Below are 9,639 nucleotides of genomic sequence, written 5' to 3'. Positions count from 1 at the left end.
CATATATTTAGAATAGACTACTCATACTCAGTCTTCAAAGTAACTTGAAAGAAAAATATTTTGCAGAATTGTTTTATAACAAACGTTGTTTTTTTTAAATGTAGTAATTATTATTGCCTATGTTGTCACTTAAGGTCAAGTAACGGTAAATGGGCTATGTCACAGATTTTCTTAAATTTTACATACACCTAATCTAATGCAAATATCTGGATTTAAAAAAATATTAAAACCTCCACTTATAAAACAAAATTGCTAACAAACATACTAAAGCTGACATTACAATAATTAAGATATATAACGAAGCATCCCATTGCTTTTTTTAATGCTGAAACCTATGCCTTCCTTGTTTTTATCGAGGAAGTTATACATGTAGTCATCCGCAAAATGTAGTATTTGTTGCAAAGTCAACAAGACCAGGATGTTGACATTATCATTAAGATCAATATCTGATTCTTAATTTTTTACTGGCAGAATATGTGACCTAGGTAATCCCATTATCTGTGAAACTCTGTCGACCGTTTCTTTGACCAAAGGACTGTAAAATACATTTGATAAATCCTCCTCTGTTCTCGGACAAACTTTATCTATCTTCGTCAGTAAAATTACTTGTGGAATGCCTAAAATGTATGTTAAAATGATTAATGAATGCATCTCGTATTATATGTTACAATTTCTTGTCCGGGTGAAAATTCGTTTGAGTAGTTTACCGCTATTTTTTATTGAACAATTTGCATCATATATTATAATTCAAGATATAATAAGGACATGTGGTATAATTGTTCAAGTTTGGTCAGTTTAAAGATGTTGAGATAATTTATTAAAGCAGGTCCTTTACTTCCATAACTCTTTGGTTCATACGCATTTGTAATTTCTTGAGCCTTTCAGCGACCTTTTCTGCCATAACGTCAATAGTGCTGCCATCTAATACTATCAGAACACAGTGGATTGTTTCACTGATATGTGCGCTCTCTACAAATCCTAATGTGTCTGTTGAAACTGGGACTGATGGATTGAACTATAAAAGAAGAATGTAAATAATCATAGGATCAGACTGAATTCACTTGATAATTCATCAAATTTCAATAAATGACAGCGATAAAAGGCGAATCCGATTTATCCCTTTTCGAACCAGTGGATTATTTTAATTTAATCAATGTATGATTTGTTTGATCTTAATTCCTCATCGGCCAAAGTTCAATTGAAACGTCAAGTTTCCTTGTTTCCCTATGAATTTTGTATTTCAACGTCACGAAAAAAGTCGACAACATCTAATGACGAAACATAAAAAGGACAAATCTTTATGCATGTAGCTCATTAGACAATTGTCTGAAACAAATCTTCAAATTATTAGATTGATTGATTGATTTATTGGTTGCTGTAAAACGCCACTTTCAACACTATTGTGCTATTTAGTGGCAGTCAGTTTCTATTGGCGGAGGAAGCTGGGATGTATGGCGAGAACCACCGATCTTCGGTAGGTAAATTGACAATCCTAGTCAATGAAGATGGAGTCAAGGCACCTGCTATATGTGGAATTCATACTCATAGCCTCTGAGGTGACATGCTAGTGATACAGTATAAAATTGAGAATGGAAATGGGGAATGCGTCAAAGAGACAACAACCCGACCTTAGAGAAGACAACAGCAGAAGGTCATAGTAGTTCGACTGCTTAGACCACTCGGCCACCGAGATCCCCAAATCATTATAGAAACAGATTCTTCCACCAAACCTCCTTCAATACGTCATATCTCTACTGTCGACAGTTAACTTTTAAATATTCAAAACTGTCGGCAAGCCTTGTGTGTTGAATTTAAAAATTTAACCGTCTCGAGTTTAGAAATATTGTATCACACTCGATGTAGTGGTAGAATCTATTTATGTTTTACCTTGTAACCATCTTGTATATTGCCATCAAGTAGAAAACAAATTTCATTTTCATCTACTCCTTGATCAGCTTCTATTCCTCTCGTGTCATGTAGTCGAAAATTCATTGGCTTACCCCTTACTCCTTTTCTGATTTGGTACATCCTATACTAAAGGGAAATAATGAACATTATTATATGGAAACTTATAAAATTTTGTGAATAACAAAACATACCTTTTTTATTAAAAAATTCTTAATGAGGTATTCTTGTTCAGAAGTTTTATACAGGCTTTCTCACCAGACCATTACATATTATACGTATGCAAGGTATGTTTAATATTAAACAACTAAACGTGCATTTGTTGTGACTTTACAAGACAGTTGCGTCCTATAAAATAAATAAACTCTAAGAGGAAAAATTGAATATGAAATAATATTCAACTATAGTTTTTTAACACCTGCTGATACAAATTGATGTACTTGTACATACATTCTTAAAAACAACACTTATTTCTGTCAGTTTTAATTTTGTATGTTGGTCTTCAAGCAACCTCATACAGTGTATCAATGAACAGATGGCTTAATATGATAAGGAATACAATGTGTTCAGTTTACTCAGAAAACGTTTATAGTAAACTTTGTTGTTCATACATCCTTTGTTTGCTTTCAGGTCAGATGTAACTATTTGCATGTTGTCGTGTTGCGATATTAATTAATGATACTGATTACTGTATTTAACTGTCAATATTTTAAAGCAGAGAAAATTAGTACGATAGTTTCATAAGATACGAAAGAGCGTCCTTTTGACAACACATTTCCCTTAAAGACCTTCTATTCAAGTATAAAAAAAGTTTTATTTTATTCTAAAGAGTTATATGAACACGCAGTCTCATGCAAAATTGGTCTTACTTCAGTAATTGGGCATTTAACTTACCGCAGTTGTAAGACTATGCTCAGCATTACCACTACAAGCTTGACTTGTTATATAGCCTATGAATATTGAGTTAATAGTGTTGAAGAAACTCGACTTTCCTGAGCCTACTTGACCCACCGATAAAATACGTGCTTGAGGAATTCTTAAACCATATAAAGGTGTGTATTTTTCTATTTTTGCCTTCAGCTCAACCAGGAACTTAAATGATGAAAATCATATCAATGACATGTCTATTTTATTTTGAATGACTGCTATCATTCATAAAAGTGTTAAATATGAAGACAAAATATATCAGAAAATCATCAACGTTAAATTGTCGGGACGAATGAGTGCAGTTTACCATTATTGTGAATTATTAAAACAAATAACGACAAATATCCTCAATGACGGAAAATAAGGAGATTCTTCAAACGTTTGAAAGAATAAGATTTGAAATAAGAAAATAAAATTTGAAGATCCTTATATTTGCTTGATAGAATCACGATAGAAAGTTGTTTATATATCCCACAATTTTTTGACTAGGCGTTTTTCGAGACAAAAATTTAGGAAAGCCTAACATGTTTATAGGTTAGCAAACACCACCAAAACGACCTAACAGAATAACAACAACATTTTGAGGTGAATTATTTCTGTCAATATAATATAATATAAGGATACCAATATCGACCCATTGACTTATGGACTGTTATGGAACATTAAAATTGATATGATATAATTTGATTTTTCGTGCTTACAAAACACATACGGAATAATATGAATTATAAATGAGAGAATACCGGTATCGTCTTTATAGTTGGTAATGAATCCAAGGACCGTTCCAGATTTTCTTATTTCATCTTTCTGATTGAAAGGCATTTGTATAAAGTTTAAATAATGTAGCCGGTAAGAATGCTGTCTCTCTCTATTAGGGCCAGTGATCTTATGGTTGCTTAATTCCCTCGAGTGCATGATGTCGTGGGTTTTATCGTTAAAAGCAAAGACTTTATAATTAAGATATATTTATTCCTTCTCCGGTAAGCATTAAGGAGTTTCAGTAAAGACTAAACCTTGTAAACAAGCATGTTAGAAATCCGACTCAGCGTGTCGATCAAGTAAAAAGTAGGGTTCATATCGATATCGCATTACACGTTTTTCGTTTTTTTTTGCTTATTCTTTTTATCTTTTTTTTACAAGTGGCTTAAATGGGCGTTCCCAAATTCAATCATCTCTGAAGTTAGTACTATGAAAATGACATGGTTCATTTCTTGTCTTTTAAATTTCCAAACATAAAAATTATTTAGTTTCTATAGCATATCCTCTTGTCAATAAGATACAAAATGAATCAAAATATTTTTTATAAAGACAGATGCATCTGTTAACCTTTATAATTAGGCTTATGACTCATTTTCATAGACTTTAACAAACAACATGATAAATATTCTTATCGATAAATATTCTTATCTATTTAAACAAGAAAGGTAATATAACAAAAATACCGAACTCCGAGAAAAATTCAAAACGGAAAGTCCCTAATCAAATGAAAAATCAAAAGCTTTACACATCAAACAAATGGATGACAACTGTTATATTTCTGACTTGGTACAGGCATTTTCTTATGTAGATTATGTATTGTTTTAAATAAGCATCATAATTTTCTTATAAAATTGTCTCTTACCCTCAACCAGATACACTTCTATATCTTACTCTCATATTGCCATTGGCAATAGACTCATAATTTTCGCCATTCATTGTGTATGATGATCCAAAGTTTGTTTTTCCATTCGAATTGAAAGTTGTACCATCAAAGTTAACAGTGCCAGAAAAGGTTTGCAAATCTCGATCACCAATTGTTGGTCCAAAGTCGGCATGGTCGTATATGCTATTTTGATAATTAGCTATTGGCATTTTTACCGGTGCCATAGTGTCATTTTGATAAAGTCTGAAGAGGAACGATTCAGGGTCCGTTTGAAAGTCCCCAAGATTTTTCCAACAGGCTGAAATGAATCCACCATATATGAAATTATCGTTATTATAAAGAATTGTTACAGTTGGGCCTTTATTGTTACATCTATTGTGGAAAGCTGTTGAAGTACACCCATCCTCAGAAGCCTTATACAAAAGTCTGTACCTTTTCATACCACCGATCCATTTTGTCATTTGCCTTTGATCTTCTCTTTTAAATTGAACTGTCATCTAAGACACCTGCAAATGTGTATAAACAGTTTCAATAAATGTATTGTTTATAGTGCAAGACAATATGCTGTGAGTGAGACGAATCATTTAAGTGATCAAATTGACTTTTTATGTTCAAAATAAGTAGATTGTTCATATGTTGATTTCATTTACTTACTGCTTTCATCTTGGTTAAATTGGAACAATAACAGCATGACGATACTGAAATATCAGTTTTTCTATTATGACAAATGAGTTTTTTCGTTGCGTAGACTTGGGTGAAGAACATTTCAAGGTTGCCCTTTAAAATAAAGGACGAAAACGAATGATTTATAGAATCTTAAAAAAGTAATGCGCTTCATTGATATTGAAAAAGTGAGAACAAACAGAACGAACATTGATACCTTTTGTTTCATTGATAAAACAACACGAAATCGTCCAGTGCATGTTCAGTTTGATTGTCAATTTAATTCATTTACACATGGTACAAAAGAAATGCAAATCAACCTGTTTTTTTCATTTACAGTATAATTATATTTTGACGACTATTTTGAAGAATACAACTTTCAACAAAGTTCAGTTATGACTTATTGATTAAGTAAAGGAACAATTTTATGATATTTATATAAACTATGTGCTACACATCCTTTGAGGTTTATAGGTGCAAAACTTTGAAGGTTAATATGATTGTAGTAAATGAACATAAGTATGTTATCAATAATGCCATCAGATTTACTACTTCTTCAAGTTTGTGCGTTTTAAGCATTTTTCTTCTACAAAAATGTTAACATACTGGCTTTAAATTTGACCCTGTCCATCAAACTTTGAGAACAATGTGGTTCATGTGATTGAGAATTCAAAAAACATAAACTTGAAAGATAAATCGAGAATTACAATTATTTTCAGCCAGAAAATATATGGCTATTTTTTTTAGTAAATAAATGAATATTTTGTATAAATTTAATTGCACATTAAGAGTAAAGATGTAATGGATAGGTTAAAACTCAAACCGTTAACATTATTCTTAAACGAAAAACATTACGTTTCTGTCTTTAGAATTTTTCAAGATCACTTTCGATAAAAGCAATTATTGTTACCATATGAGATATTGCAAGCAGACAAATTGTGAAGCAATAACTTTAACAAATCGAATTGCGAAAGTTTGTCAAAATGAGTCCTGGGTGTATAAGTGAGGGGGATATTACAGAACTTTTTAAATACTTTTGTAATTATGAGCCAGAAATAATCTATCAAACGTTTTGCTAGAATTTCAAAAACCTATATGTCTACATAAACATAGTTTTCAGAAATCTAAAAAGCGCATTATAGCAATGCAAAAGACATTAAAGTAATTGATGTTGCCGTTATATGAAAGCGTTAAAGCATTTACACATAAAACTTAGAATAGTAGAAAACAATTTGTTGAAATGCTACATAAATCTCATTCGGACTAATTAATTGACTTTATCATTAAGATTAATTTTTCTACTATACTTTTTCTACAATGTGACATCACCGAATAAGACTCATCACCAAAGTTGGATATTAGAGACGAAGGATACCAAAGGGACATTCAAACTCACAGATTGAAAATAAACTAACAAGCCATGACTAAAAAGATAAAGATAAACAAACACAACATAGAAAACCAAAGACTGAGCAACACGAACGACAACCTAAGACTGGTGGTATACTTACAAAATCGAAGCAATCGTTGCCACATTCGTAACATGATATGCCTTCCCTATCAGAACACCTTTTTTTTGTCATTCGGTTTTTTAAACAAGTATGTTAAATTACAAAATATTCATCGTGTTTATTAATCAAATCAATTATCAAATATTCTGATCACTTGAAAAATAATGAAAACATTCCAATTTTATATAATTAATCAAATTCGAAAATTGGGAAAATATGATGGTCGTACCGTATAGAAGGATCCAGGAAACTATTTAAGATAAACTTCGGATGTCGTATCATTAAACCATGCATTTATAAAGTACTGTAGATCATGTCTGAGCCAGCTCTAATATCGTTTAGCCGGTAAGCCGGTCTTAAGATAACCCGAGTAACCAGTTTGGTAAAATATTCAATTTGACATTATGTATTGAACATTAAAATATAGAGGGAAGAAGCAATCACCCTTTTCACATCATGTTGTCAATACTGCAATGGCGTATATCAAATTGTGATACTGTGCATTTTTTTCGCATTTCCTTTTATTTACTATGTAAAAACGATACGCCGAAGAAATGCCATCGTATTTATATTTATTATGAACGGATCAAACGAGTCAAAGAATATACCCTTTTTTCAATGTAACGCTTTTTGTTGTTTGTTCATACGGCTAAATGTGCTGTATCTTTTTTTTTTAAACCATATTAGAGGAAAGGGCAAAATGAAACCCTGATTCATTTCGTCATTGGAAATCATAATGTCCAGTTCATCAGACAGTTCATTCATTCTTAAAGTTTTTATTTGTATAATGTTTGCTTGAACTATTCTTGTACCCAAATGTTGCAATACACGTGTCCTACCTACATCTGTTGTCCCCGCAGATAAAGCCCAAAACAACATCGTTTTTGTGTGTAAATCACGTTACATAAACTGCTTGATAAATGAATTAGGTATTGACATTTCACTTGGAAATTCAGCATATAATAGTACCCCATTACACTTTCTAAAGATGAAATCCTGGGTAATCATAGGTCTGTTCTATGTTCCTTTGGAATTTCAACAAAAGATGCATACCTGGATCTTCCATCACTGCAGAAGATATCTAAACTACATAAGTGTCCCTACAAAGAACGGTACATTGCTGGGTCGTCATAGTGCTGCATGAATCCTCTTTCTAAATTGTTAACATCAATTATATCAGCAATCAAAGCCGGGCTTCAAATTATTGTGTAACTACCTGTTTTGTAGGTAGCGTGAATCAGATGTGGATACTAAAAATTCCAAAGATCTTTTAGAGTACATACAATCTAAGACTCATTCATCTTGCAATAGTACTTAAACATTTGACTTTCTACACTTTACACAAGTATTCCCCATTCCAAACTAAAAGACAAATTGAAATACTTAGTACTACATTGTTTCATAAAAAAAGAATGGCCAACGTAGAAACAAGTATCTTGTCTTAGGGAAGAATAACTCTTGCTTTGATAAAAATCACTCTGATTTATAAAAAAAAATTCTCTGCAACTGGCATTATTAATATGCTTGATGGATGTGTTTTTAACAAACTATCGGCATTTCCATAGGAACCAACTGTGCCCGTCTTCTTGCCGACCTGTTCCTTTATTATTATGAGGCTCAATTTATACAGGAACTTCTTAAGAAGAAAGAAAAGAAGTAAGCAGTATCCTTTAAATTTTCTTTCCGCTATATAGATGATGTTATCTCACCAAATAGTTCGAAATTTGAACGCATTCACTTATGTGACCTACCGAATTAGACTTGTACTAACATATGCAACACGACGGGTGCCACCTGTGGAGCACAATCTGCTTGCTCTACCTGAGCACATGAGATCACCTAAAGTTTTCGGTGTGGTTCGTGTTGATAAGTCTTTATTTTTTAATGTTGTTTTTTGTGTACTACTGTTTTTCTGTTTGTCTTTTTCTTTTTCAGCCATGGCGTGGTCAGTTTATTTTCGATTTATGTCCCTCTGGTACCTTTACCAACCCCAACCCTTTTTTGGTTATTCGTTTCTGTAATCACCTTCTCCTTTTTGATTGGCAATTAATACTTTTGACTTTACTCATACTACTAGATAATTGTTTATGAACCTAGATTGTTTAATTAGAATGATTGAGTTATCACTAAACAGTTAAATTCACGCGTGCACGTTGATTAAAAGGTTGCAACGTCAACTATCTCTGCAACCTACTAAATTCACAATGAGTCATAAACAGCAAAAAATGCCTGTGTATTTTCAGCTGGTATTCCCGGTATCAGTTGTGACTCGTTTACTGAAAAATGACACATATATTCGCTGCACAGAAACCAAACTGTGTGGAATTTATTTTGAAAAAAAAACTGAATTAACAGGGTATTGATATGATTCATGTTTCTATTTAAAAATTGCTCATTTCTTCATTTCTTCAGCATATTCGTCTCAATAACTACCAATGAGGAATTTCAAATTTTCCTGTTTTTTTGGGGGGTTGTTTTTATGTTTTTTAAATGTTTTGTAATTATCGTTACCACCGTTAACTCAACTTCCCCTTAAGTATGTTCGCTGCTCAGTTTCAAAATAAATAACTTTTCATAAAACTAGTATGTATGAAACAAAAAAGCAAAAAAACTATAGGGGTCAATGTGCTTGTTTTCGAGATATTAGCCATTGGAATTTTGGCGGGAAAATGTTCTGTCTTGATTTTTCATAGCTTTATCATTGACCAGTTTTAGTTCCCAAATACTATTAAAAAATAAATAAAAATTTTATAAGACTTTTACAAATGACTTATAATTATACATGTAAAAGATTTATAAAAAGAAAAATAGGGGTTCATGTGGAATTTTTTTAAGGCATTCAAATGGATAAAACCAGAGGATTCCGAAAATATGACAAAAATTCTAAAACATGACAAGCAGACATCCTTAACAGATACACACACATATAAAAAAAAAACGTTTAGGATTTCAGACAATGAAAGAAAATTAGTTTGTTGTGATACGGACACA

At 31.9% G+C, this 9,639-nt stretch overlaps 1 pseudogene; it reads right to left on the bottom strand.

Annotated features, from left to right (window-relative positions):
- Positions 1-285: 285 nt before the first annotated feature.
- On the bottom strand, positions 286-4,698 carry LOC139515125 (interferon-induced protein 44-like; annotated as a pseudogene).
- Between the last annotated feature and the right edge of the window lie 4,941 nt (positions 4,699-9,639).

This window comes from Mytilus edulis, chromosome 3, assembly GCF_963676685.1.
Source record: "Mytilus edulis chromosome 3, xbMytEdul2.2, whole genome shotgun sequence".
Classification (NCBI taxonomy): domain Eukaryota; kingdom Metazoa; phylum Mollusca; class Bivalvia; order Mytilida; family Mytilidae; genus Mytilus; species Mytilus edulis.
Note: the sequence above shows the minus strand (reverse complement) of the source record. Positions and strands in the feature narration are given on the sequence as shown.